This window comes from Elephas maximus, chromosome 4, assembly GCF_024166365.1.
Source record: "Elephas maximus indicus isolate mEleMax1 chromosome 4, mEleMax1 primary haplotype, whole genome shotgun sequence".
NCBI lineage: Eukaryota > Metazoa > Chordata > Mammalia > Proboscidea > Elephantidae > Elephas > Elephas maximus.
In genome coordinates, this window is record NC_064822.1 from 115,470,558 (window position 1) to 115,480,344 (window position 9,787).

The 9,787-nt window shown below is 40.3% G+C and overlaps 1 pseudogene; it reads right to left on the reverse strand.

The window, feature by feature from the left end:
• Positions 1-1,610: 1,610 nt before the first annotated feature.
• On the reverse strand, positions 1,611-2,513 carry LOC126076438 (olfactory receptor 6C4-like; annotated as a pseudogene).
• Positions 2,514-9,787: the final 7,274 nt, after the last annotated feature.

Genomic DNA, 9,787 nt, shown 5'->3' on the forward strand with positions numbered 1-9,787 from the left:
TTAATTGTCTTCCTCTTCCCACAGAAAGTAAAGCTCCATGAGAAAAGTAATTTTTATTTGTTTTATTCACTGCTGTGTTCTCAGTACCTGAATAGTGCCTGGGGAAGGTAGGGGCTCAAAAAATGTTTGTTGTTGTTTGTGGTTAAATGTCGGATCATGTTCAAGTAGAGAAAAACCATTCAAGAGAGAAAAAAACAGAAAAATATAAAAAAGACCCTTGTGATCTCTAGGATTGGAGAGATGAGTGACCACGGGACCATGAGAGGGAGAAAAAGCAGCTTTTAGTGTTTTAAGGTTCCTAGTGTCAGTTCCCATGAGAACCTATAGTCATCAGATTACCTAGCACATCTCTGGCATAAATACCTTTTTTTTGGGCTAGCTTGAGCCTTAAACAGCAATGATCCTTGACTAAAAGGCCACTCTACCGGTACAGCTATTTGGGTTTCAAAAAGGAAAAAATGTGAACAAAGGTATTATGTCATTGCCTTGAGGTGAACCCAGCAGGTCACTGCCCACTCAACACACTATGTCAAGTACTTAGTTCCTCAGAAAATCTAGCAGATTCAGTACATGTTATATTAGATTCAGAACCGTATCTCAGGAAGAAGGCCTTGATGCTGACTCTTATCTAGGTCTCCTAGGCAATGCTGACAACAAAAATTTCACCTGAGCAAGCTGTTTCTAAGACAGAAATGTCCTGTAATCCTTGTAGCTCCCACTTCCAGTAAACCCGCCTTGTGTTAATCTAAGTTTGTAGTGTCCAATCAAAATAGTGCACTTCAAGTTCTTTCTTCTCACCCTTTAAAAAGTCTCCACAACTTCACCATTTTGGAGGCGTTTGCTCACTCTGCAAAATCAGACTTTTCCCCCAGACTGGACTGTTAACGAACCTTCAATAAGTTTTCTTGCTTTATTTTAACAGAGTAAGCATTTATTACTCTTAGACACAGGAATTCCCCAGTAACAGTTTTAATCTGGTTTCAGCATGGAAATGAGAGAGTCAGAAATGTCCGCATGAGTACTCAGGAGACCTCATACTGTACAATGGGAAGTACTTTCTGTAGGAGATACCAGAAAGAAGCAGTTTTAAGAGTTGTCAGAGGGAGAAGCTTGAGAAAGGAAATTGTTTCAAATCTGACAAAATGTAATTTGATGTAGAAATTTTTTACATAATATCATCAATTGCCTCTTCTGGCAAGTATCTTGTGTTTCTGTCACAATGTGTTTGCAACTTTTTGATTGTGATTGATGAGACTAAGAGCTCCTCAGAGGAAGACAGGCTTAATTGTTTACCTGAGCACCAGATTTATGATAAGCAAAATAATTTTTAAGCACAAAGTTCTTTTTTTGTGCCCAGTCTGGTAATATTATTTTTCCAGCCTTTCCCCCTTAATTAAAAGACATCTACCAGAAGAAAAATATCTTTGAACAGGACTTCTTGGAATTCCTTTCTCTTTCTAGTAAATTTGAAACAAAATATTGACACATAAAGTGGTCACAGTCAATTCATCTGAGAAGTCACTTTAACAAAAGGAGGGATCAGGAGCTAAAATGATCACTTGGAAGAGCTTCATGAACATCATTCAAAATTTCCATTGACTTTGAGGCCATTAAAGTAAATAAAGATGCATAATCTTTCTGGCCACATCCTTGAGGGCTTGTTTTACTTGTTTATTCCTTAAGGTGTAAATGAAGGGGTTCAGTAAAGGGGCCACTGATGTGCTGAGCACAGCTACTCCCTTATTGACGGCAACTCCTTCTTTTGCTGAAGGTTTTATGTACATGAAGATGCAGCTGCCATGAGAGAGAGATGACAGTCATGTGGGAAGAACATGTGGAAAATGCCTTTTTCCTGTGCTGGGCAGAGGGGATCTTCAGAATGGTCTTGATGATATTTGTGTAGGAGAGAAGCACCAGCACCAGGGTCACCACCAAGGTCACAACTGCTAAGATAAAGTCAACCAGCTCCAGAAGTCTTGTGTCTGAGCAAGATAATGATTCAGCACATTGGAGGCACAGAAATCCAGCTGACTGGTCTGGATGATGGGGTATAAAATGTTTAGGAACCCACCCAACCAAGAGCAGAGAACCAGCTAGATACAGACTCTGTTGTTCATGATGGTTGTATAATGTAGGGGTTTGCAGATGGCTACGTAGCGATCATAAGACATGGCAGCCAGAAGGTAAAACTCTGTTATTCCGAGGAACATGGCAAAGAAATACTAAGTGAAGCAGCCAGCAAAACTGATGGTCTTATTCCCCGTAGAGATGCTGATCAGCAGCCTAGGAGTGAAAGTGGTTATAAAGGAAATTTCCAAGAAGGAGAAATTCCGGAGGAAAAAATACATAGGAGTCCGGAGATGGGTGTCCAATAGTATGAGGGTGATGATTGTCAGATTACCTAAGATGCTAAATATGTAGGTGAGGAAGAGAAGTATGAAGATTACGGTCTGAAGCTCTGGGTTGTCTGTTAGTCCCAGCAGGATGAATTCAATCATGGTCCGATTTTTCATTGCTAATCTTTGCTGCCTGTGAAACCAAGATGGAGAGAAATGAGTGATGAGAGGGAGAGCAGAGCTCAGGAATATATTGAAGGGCGGCTGTAGATTTCTCTTGAAATTTGTTCATGGGCAATTTCTCCGTCCATATGACCTAAACATAATGCCTGGTGAGCACAATCTGGCCTTTCACAGAGCCACATGCGGGAGACTGTTTCTGAGGCTCTATTTCCAGAATGACACAATGGCAACCTGGCTCTTTTTAATGTATCCTCTCCGCATTTTTATTTTACCCCTGTAGTCTCACTTTGTTTTGATTTCCTCTATCTATGAAGTCACTGTCCTATGTTCCTGGTAGGAATGTCTCATCTTTCCCCAGCCTTGATGCCTGGGCAATTTGCTTCATTGCTACCTTCTCCAACACACTGGGCATCTGCCCCACATTTTGCTACTCCTGCTAACAATCCACAGCCCTCCAAGGCAGGAGCGAGGTGCTCTCTTTTCATGTTTTGGCTATTGCAGCTTGAGAAGACTTTGAGAAACCTCGTTCTCTTCTCTATGAATCCCTCTTTTCTGATTTTAGCTGAAGGGAGAGAAAGAACAGATAGCCAATAACCCCAGGAAGACTTTCTTTCTTTTTTTTTTTTTTTAAGAAAAAACAAAGTTTTATTCAGCGCATGTTCAAAAAGGCAAAAGTGGGAAGCATGTTGCTAGAGCCATGTCTGCCTGAGCCAGGAAGGCTTTCTTTAACTGCTTTCAACATTTAGGGATTCTGAGCCTGGAACACTTCCTATCTTCCTTCAGCCTTGTCTTAGTTTCCTAGTGCTGCTGTAACAGAAATCTCACAAGTGAGTGGGTTTAAAGAACACAAATTTATTTTCTCACAGTTTAGGAAGCTAGAATTCCTGGCACCAGCTCTAGGGGAAGGCTTTTTGTATCAGCTCTAGGGGAATATTGTTGCCTCTTTCATCTTCTGTAGCTCTGGAGATCCTTGGTTCCTTGGCAATCTTCATGTGACATTTACCCCCCTCACTCCCCCCTTGGTACTTGTTTCTATGTCTAATCTGCTCTTTTTATAACTTGGACCTGACTAGGTTTGGAACACACCCTGCACTGGTATGGACTCATTAGCATTACAAAGAACACCCTATTCTCAAATGAGATTACATCCACAGATGTAGGGGTTAGGATTCCAAGTCATATTTTGGGGGGACACAATTCAGTCCATAACAAGCCTCCACAATATAGATGTGACTTTGGTATGGAAAACTAAGGAAGGGTCTGGTCCCTTACAGACAATAAGCGTTTCTTCCAGGAAACAAGCTAGTAGGGTCAAGGATCCTTTTGGGCATCTACATTCTGTTCTGATTTTACAGAATGGCTGAAACTTTCAAAGGAACCTCAAGGCACCCTCTGAGCTGGGTGCTTATCTGGAACAAATTCACGGTGGAGATCCATCCATGCTCTTGGGCCATTTTAATGGATGGGTAGTAAGGCCCAAGACAATGTCATCCAGCGACTGGGTGGCTCAGGATTCTGAAGTACTTTCTGTTCACTAGCCATTTGGTTTTGGAGAATTTCTTTTTTTTTTTTTTCTATTTCTTATTGTACTTTAGATGAAGGTTTACATGAAAAACTAGTTTCTCAGTAAACAGTCAGTACACATATTGTTTTACATTTGTTAACAACCCCATGAGCTGTCAACTGTCTTGAAGAATTTCTTTATACTATCGTTCAAAAATTCATGTTCATGTTTCACAGAGCTACCAACACCAGTGTACACAGATGATTGTTCAAAATGTTCATTTAAGCATTGTTTATAATAATGAAAAAACGTAAACAAAAATCTCACCAATAGGTGAATGGCTAAATAAATTATGACCCTTCCTGTTGTGCAGTAAAATGGGAAATTTATGTGTACTGATTTGGGTATGACTATACAATATTGCTAGTGAGATAGGCGGGTTGCTGCCCATTCAATATGGTGTGATTTTATCTATGTAAGAAATCAAAAATTTATATGTATGTTTCTAAGTGCATAGAAAAATGTCCAGAAGAGTGCCAAATGATCAATGATAGTTATTTCTGGAATGGCATTGAGGAAAGGATCGAAAAACTTCCCTTTCACTTTACACACCCTGATGCTTTAAATTTTTAAAAAGAAGCCCAAGTGAGCTTTTTAATTTTAAAAACAAAACTAAACAAAGAATAATAGAATTTACATTCAGATGGATCTCATGACCATCATCATAAAAAGGTAACCTTGATGAATGTTGGACACACCTACTTTCTTGGCACTCAGGAAAGATGCTGAGGGATTTTACTTCTGGATGCCATATGGAGTGAACCAAATCTGAGAAGTCAGATGTAGATGAAAAGGTAGAATAAAATTTAATCTGTTTTCTTTCCTAACACTAACTCGTGCCCTGATTGCTCACAAGCATACAGGCTCCCTGGGAACAAATTTGGAAAGAAATAGTTTCTAGTTCCTCTTGCCTTTTACCAATTGTTTGTTATTGCCCTTTCTCCAATTGATCCAAACTGAACTGGGCCCATAATATTTGAAGATGCAGCCTTATTTAAACTAATTGAAGAGCAGAGGAACTGTCTACTCTTCCAAGTCTCATTTTCTCCATTTTATCTGAAGGTTGAGTGTGGACTTTTTGTACCTGTTTGAGCGATACACATTTTAGCTAGTTTACTCAGCAGAGACATTGTGGGGATAAATTATTGCCCTGGGGGTCCCAGATCCTGAAAATGTTAATTAGCTTCTTTTTCTTTTTTTTAATAATGGTGAGAATGAACATTTAATAGGTGACTGGGGAGGATCTTTGGAAGAGACCCATGAAGAAGCTGCCACAAGAGCATCAATAACAAGAAAAAAGCTTTGTGGGAAATACCGTAATAATGATAACAATAGTAAAAAAAAAAAAAAAAAAATGCAACAACATCAGTTTATTGAGCAGTTTACCTGAACTAGGAAGAGTTTTATCAATTTCCATACCTTTCATCATTGTATGCTTATAAAATTTGAGGTAATTGTTATTGTTAGACTCTTAGTTCACCTCACCTACTTATTAAGCGTTTGACCTTGAGCAAGTTACCTGACCTCTCTACGTCTCACTTGTCACATGTGTAAATTAGGAATAAGAATAGTACCTGTACTGTAAGCTTGTCACGTAAATTAAAGGTGTTAGTATAAGTGAGTGCTTAGAAAACGACCAACGTGCACCTGACCCAAGCCATGATGTTTTCAGTTGTCTCATATGCATGTAAAAGCTGGACAATGATTAAGGAAGACGAAGAAGGCCTGATGCCTTTGAATTATGGTATTGAGGAAGAATACCATGAACTGCCAGAAGAACAAACAAACCTGTCTCGAAAGAAGTACAGCCAGAATGCTCCTTAGAAACAAGGATGGCGAGACTTTGTCTCAACATACTTTAGACATGTTATCAGGAGGAACCAGTCCCTGGAGAAGGACGTCATGCTTGGTAGAGTAAAGGGTCAGTGAAAAAGAGGAAGACTTTCAATGAGATAGATCGACACAGTGGCTGTAACAATGGTCTAAAGCGTAACAACGATTCTAAGAATCACCTAGGACTATGCAGTGTTTCATCCTGTTGTACATAGGGTCGCTGTGAGTCAAAACCAACTCAACAGCACCTAACAACAACAAAAACAGAAATGTGTTGGCATATAGTAAATGCTAGATAAGTGTTTATTATTATTTTAGCCATTTTTCAGATGAGGGAATGAAGCATGGAGCAGTTATGAAATTTGCCCAAAGTAACATAGCAGGCGACCTGAGTTGTTGGCATTTGAGTGCTGGCTTGTCAGAATCTACATAATGCTGTAGAATGCCTCCTCAGGAGGGTGAGTGACACAGAGGTGCTTGCTTCCTATTGTCAGTGGCATTACTGTATTACCCCTGGGGAGGCTCAGGATTTCTTTCAGAGCAGCTGCTTTCCTCCCTATATATTAACCCATTTTTCTTTTATTCCTGCTTTCTGATGATACTCTGTGTCGTCCCCCTCCCGCCCCCGCTCCATCCTTTCCTCTGTAGGCCTGAACACCCTCCTTCTAAGCCCTTCTCTACTTCCTTTCTGATTCTTCATCTCTAGGCTTGCAGAGATACTTGCAGTCCTTGAATTATTTACATTAAAATGTCAACTATGGACTGGTATCCAAGGACCACAGGGTCTTCGAAAGAGAGACCGTGTTGGCATGTTAAGTAGGGCTTTGGCCAAGAGACTAAGTGGTACTTAATTTTCCTCTTGCATTTGGTGAGGAGAAAGTTTCTATTTTCAGAGACGGACCAAGGCAAATCTGTGAGTTCATGTAGTTTGTCTTTAGTTCTCTGTGGTTAACATTTTTTCACTCCTTGCCTTAGGCAGAAAAACCTAAAGGGTAAATGTTCCATATACAGATTTTGAAGCTGATAATCGGTAATTGGCCAACAGTCTTCCAATTCTCAAACTCTTGACAGGAGACAGAACAAACCCATGGAAACGGCTGAAGGACAAAAATGTATAAACCAAAGCTGGAGATATTATTGGAAAGAGATGATGAGAAGAAGAGGAAGAAAAGATGAGGAAAACCAAGACCAAGGTGGTATGAATTTGTGGAAGAAGAGATTAATGTGGTACAGCCAGAAGGCTAAACAGAAAGATTATTTAGTACTAGATATGTGAGATCATTTCCTTCTAGCCCACGCTCCCCTAAAGAGAACTTTCTTTGAGCTAGAAAGGGAAGTTCCTTGGTCACCAATGATTGGCCCTGTGATGGGGACTACGGTCAGGCTGCCATAATTGGAATCTCTTTCATGGGCATTTATAGGTTGGCTACAGGATCTGAGTTTGCTAATTGTGGGCAGGCAAGCTGGAAGGCATTGTTTTATAAATATGGGATTTCTTTTTACACTTCCCCCCTTGCATTCTCAGGAAGTCATTAGTACTCAACATTTCATAGATGTATGTTCAAATCAAGTGATAGTTTTCAAACCTGTTTAGTGGTTGCATAATCTTCCATGCCGAAGATGTACCATTATTTATTTAACTAATCTACAATTGGTGGACATTCACTATGTGTAAGAGCAATAACCTGTACTCTGTTATAATAAAAGCAAGGAGATTTATTGAATATTTGAAAACAGTCTAGATTAAAGAAAACATCTGATCTTACAGACAATTCCAGAATGGTGAAGCTGTGGAGATCTTTTAAAGGGGAGAACAAACAGTCTAAGATGCACTATTTTGATTGGACATAACAAAAGGAACTGGTTACAGTGTGTAATAGCGGAGGAATGGGCCAATGGAATTGGGGGAGTAGTTAATGATTGATTGTAGACTGGATCAGTTTCAGCTTGGAGTCCTTTGAAATGCAAAGCCTGGCTATTCGGTTAGAGAGAAATGAGTTGAAGCCTAGGTGATTACAGAATAGGTTTTCTGAGAGTAGAATATTAAGATAACTGAATTAAAGCAAAATTATTTCTGAGAACAATTTGCACATAGGATTTCGACAGCCTTTTGAGCAATGATCCCCTAGGGAACACTCTGCTGACATTCCTTTTGGATTAATCACAGAAAAATACATTTTCTTAGTGATTGGGTTAGACTTGTGTAAAAGATTAACAGCCTGTTAGAAGCAGATGTAGGGATGGGGTAATAAAATTGATCAGCCATTTTATTTTGGTCAAGTGTCATATAATTTTTAGAGCTCCGTGACACTCCCTCATTTTGATCAAGGATTTCATAGAACATCCTCTCATCACATTTAAAAGCATGAGTTCTTCTGCATGGGCTTTCTTTAGGGCTTTCATCCATAAAACCAAACCCATTGCAGTGGAGTCAATTCTGACTCGTTGCCACCATGTTGAAAAAATTGAACTGTCTGGTAGGGTTTCCAAGGAGAAGCTGGTGGATTCAAACTACTGACCTTTTGTTTCTTAACCACTATGCCACCAGGGCTTTAGTGTTATGCATATTACTATTTTAAGGCTTGCAGCATTGCAGTTGGGCAACACCTGTCTTCTTGCCACGTTGGGCGTCACCACCAGCTTCCCCTGCCAGTGGCATCCCCGGGCGACATGCCCTCCGACAGGGCCTGGGCCCCATGTGCCGGGTTGGCCGGTGATGTGCGACCCTGGAACACACGACGGTTGCCTAATGCGGGGGAGAGAGAGGGAGCAACGGAGGGGTCCACGGGCTTCGGTGACCGCGGTAAGTGGGTGAGGTCACCATGCCATGGCTCTTACATACTCCTTCAGTGATCTTGGGGAAACTAGTGGAGCAGGGCCACACTGAGGAAACAACCTGACCTTTTCAAAAACCTAATCCAGGGTGTGAGGCCTCTCTATATCGTTACATAAATAAGCAAAATCTATGTGCATTATTTTTTTTCATGGCTAGCATTTTGGGTGGCTTAGTTTGCTTATTTCAATGATAACGACAGCCGACATGAGAATAATCATTTCGAGAAACAAGATAGATCTAACCCAAGGTCCTATTTCTTTAGGTAACGAGCTAAAAACATCAAAAAGGGAAAGTCAAGCTTGGTTTGTTCAGGTACCTGTAGCCAGGCGGCCTTTTGGTGTATTTGAGCAATATTTTGCTCCATTTCTCCTGAGGTGTTTATCTAGGTACAAGTTTAACTAAGACTTAGGGACTTCTGTTGGGCTTCTAAGCTATTGCCAAGCTTATCAGCTATTTGAAGCACAAAACCAGATGAAACTTTTTGCCATCGAGTCAATTCGGACTCACAGTGACCCTACAGGACAGAGTAGAACTGCCCAAGAGGTTTTCTAAGGAGCAGCTGGTGGATTCGAACTACTGCCTTTTTTGTTAGCAACTGAGCTCTTAACCATTGTGCCACCAAGATATAGTAGCAGATAAACTGTGAATATATGTGTGTGTGTGTGTATGTGTGTATCACACTCTTTTTTAATTTACCATATAATTTACCCTGGTGGCATCGTGCTTAAGAGCTACAGCTGCTAACCAAAAGGTCAGCAGTTTGAATCCACCAAACACTCCTTGGAAACTCCCTGGTGCAGTTCTACTCTGTGTTATAAGGTTGCTATGAGTTGGAATCGACTTGACAGCAACTTTTTTTTGTTTTTGTTTTTTTTAAGGATTAGTAGGAAGAACTACATATACTCCTTTCCAAAGAGATTCCAGGGGATCTTTTAGCTGATGTCTTTTTTAATACACATGGTCCCCTCAAACAATATCAGATTTTGCAATTTTAGTTTTCAGTTGTCAAAAGCTCCTTTAGCCTGTGAAAAATAA